The sequence below is a fragment of the Schistocerca serialis genome, chromosome 7 (genome assembly GCF_023864345.2).
Source record: "Schistocerca serialis cubense isolate TAMUIC-IGC-003099 chromosome 7, iqSchSeri2.2, whole genome shotgun sequence".
In the NCBI taxonomy this organism is placed as follows: Eukaryota; Metazoa; Arthropoda; class Insecta; order Orthoptera; family Acrididae; genus Schistocerca; species Schistocerca serialis.
In genome coordinates this window covers 579,271,019-579,273,223 of record NC_064644.1, presented here as the reverse complement: position 1 = coordinate 579,273,223, position 2,205 = coordinate 579,271,019, and the positions used below count along the sequence as shown (strand labels likewise).

The 2,205-nt window shown below is 44.9% G+C and overlaps 1 pseudogene; it reads left to right on the top strand.

Annotated features, from left to right (window-relative positions):
• The first annotated feature begins 321 nt into the window (after positions 1 to 321).
• Positions 322 to 439, top strand: LOC126413604 (5S ribosomal RNA; annotated as a pseudogene).
• The last annotated feature ends 1,766 nt before the right edge of the window (positions 440 to 2,205 follow it).

Sequence of the window (2,205 nt, the reverse complement as noted above, 5' to 3'; positions counted from 1 at the left end):
ATTGTTGCACATGCTGTAAAAGAGTGGCAAAAGAGTATCTGTTGTGCTGCAGGGAACAGAGATGAAGGTATAGAGGAAGTTCAATTGTATTTGACCAGCACATGTGCGGTTCTAGGCGCTGCAGTCTGGAACCGTGAGACCGCTACGGTCGCAGGTTCGAATCCTGCCTCGGGCATGGATGTGTGTGATGTCCTTAGGTTAGTTAGGTTTCGCTAGTTCTAGGGGACTAATGACCTCAGAAGTTGAGTCCCATAGTGCTCAGAACCATTTGCAGCATTTTTTTTTTTTTTTTTTTTTGAACCAGCACAAAGTAGAGCTCGTGGTAACGGCCTTGCCGCAGTGGATACACCGGTTCCCGTGAGATCACCGAAGTTAAGCGCTATCGGGCGCGGTCAGCACTTGGATGGGTCACCATCCAGGCCGCCATGCGCTGTTGCCATTCTTCGGGGTGCACTCAGCCTCGTGACGCCGATTGAGGAGCTACTTGACCGAATAGTAGCGACTTCAGTGAAGAATACCATCATAACGACCGGGAGAGCGGTGTGCTGATCCCACGCCCCTCCTATCCACATCCTCCACCGAGGATGACACGGCGGTCGGACGGTCCCGGTAGGCCACTCGTGGCCTGAAGACGGAGTGCTTTCCAAAGCAGAGCTCGGTCCCTATGGTTTCTGCAAGTTACGGAATCCACATAGACAAACACAACACATCAATAGAATTTCTAACTCCTAGTGCCCACGAATTACACCAGGGTTGCCCAGAAAGTAATGCACGGCATTTCTTTTTCTCAGCCGAAACCAATGCTACGAATGCGAAACGTTACGTACTGGTATGTATTATTTGAAGTCTCCTGAGTGAGAGCACCAACTTTCTGTCATTTCTGACAGATAGTGCAGTTGCACCACAGTTTCAAAATTATGTACGTTACAAGCATCGTGTCGTCATTGAATTTCTCTCTGCAGAGAAAGAAACAGTGGGGAATATCCACAAAAGCTTGTGCAAAGTCTACAGAGCATCTGCTGTCGACAGAAGTACAGTTAGTCGCTGGACACGGAGGGGGAGGTCTTCAGAAGGCGTTTCAGCGGAGCTCCACGATTTGCAGCGGTCGGGGAGACCAACCACGGTTGTCAAACGTGACACACCTGACCAAAATACATATGGATACAGCTAAAGAAAGTGTGACATAACACGTTTGAAAACAATAAATAGTCGTGTTGCTAGTGTTGCACCCAAAATATTTACGATTCTTATACTGAACGGAAACAATCCTTACAAAAACTGACCAAAAGAAATGAGGCTGAGGTTGGTGGTAGGAACGATGTGACATATGAGGCGTGTGTGTAGGTTACATGAACGGTTTCAAACAAACTTAGTAGACCGTCATTTACCATGCGGAAACGGGTTACAGCTCACTCTTGAAAATGGCTGCAAAGCAGAGACATTGCAGAAGGTCAGATTCCAAAACAAAAGCATATTTTAATCTAGCTGATGACAACCAGTGCGGGAGATTGTTATAACTTAGAAAATTGTTTTGGCTGTCGTTGAAAATAATATACCTCGAAAAAGAATGGCTGATAAATGCTCGCTAGGACATTCGCATGGTGGCGTGGTACAGTTAGTAATGCGATACTAAGTAGATAATAGACAATGTCTGACAACCAGGTAGGATTCAGATAAAAAGCAGAAATGTGCAGCGAAGAAAAAAAAAACCTGTTTAGATGTGTCAGTACGGATTCCCCTTCAGCTATCGACATGAGGTAGGTAATGGTGGCGTGACCGGATTGGAGCACCACTAGTTTACATACAGTGTACTTGCAGTTCAATACTGCCAAATGTAAAACGAAAAATTGCATTTTTCTACGTTTTTCAAATAGCAGGTGAATAGGACAGTCAACCAGTTGCAATAAATGGTGGTGTTCAGTTAATCATAAGCATGGTTTTAACGGATTTAAACCTGTCTTCTTCAGAAGGACACGAAACAATTTCACATTAGCAAACAGTCAGTAGCGATCTAACATGTCCACATGAAATGTGTCAGCAACGATCTATACATCCATTCGTAAAAGTTAAGGGTCCCTAAAATCAACGGCTTGTCGAACCTGGAAAATCTGTCACATAAAATGCCAAACCATGTTAAGAGCTACATTCAGTCCTGAATGGTTTTCGTTTGATCGGCACGTGGCTCTTAACATGGTCTGGCATTTT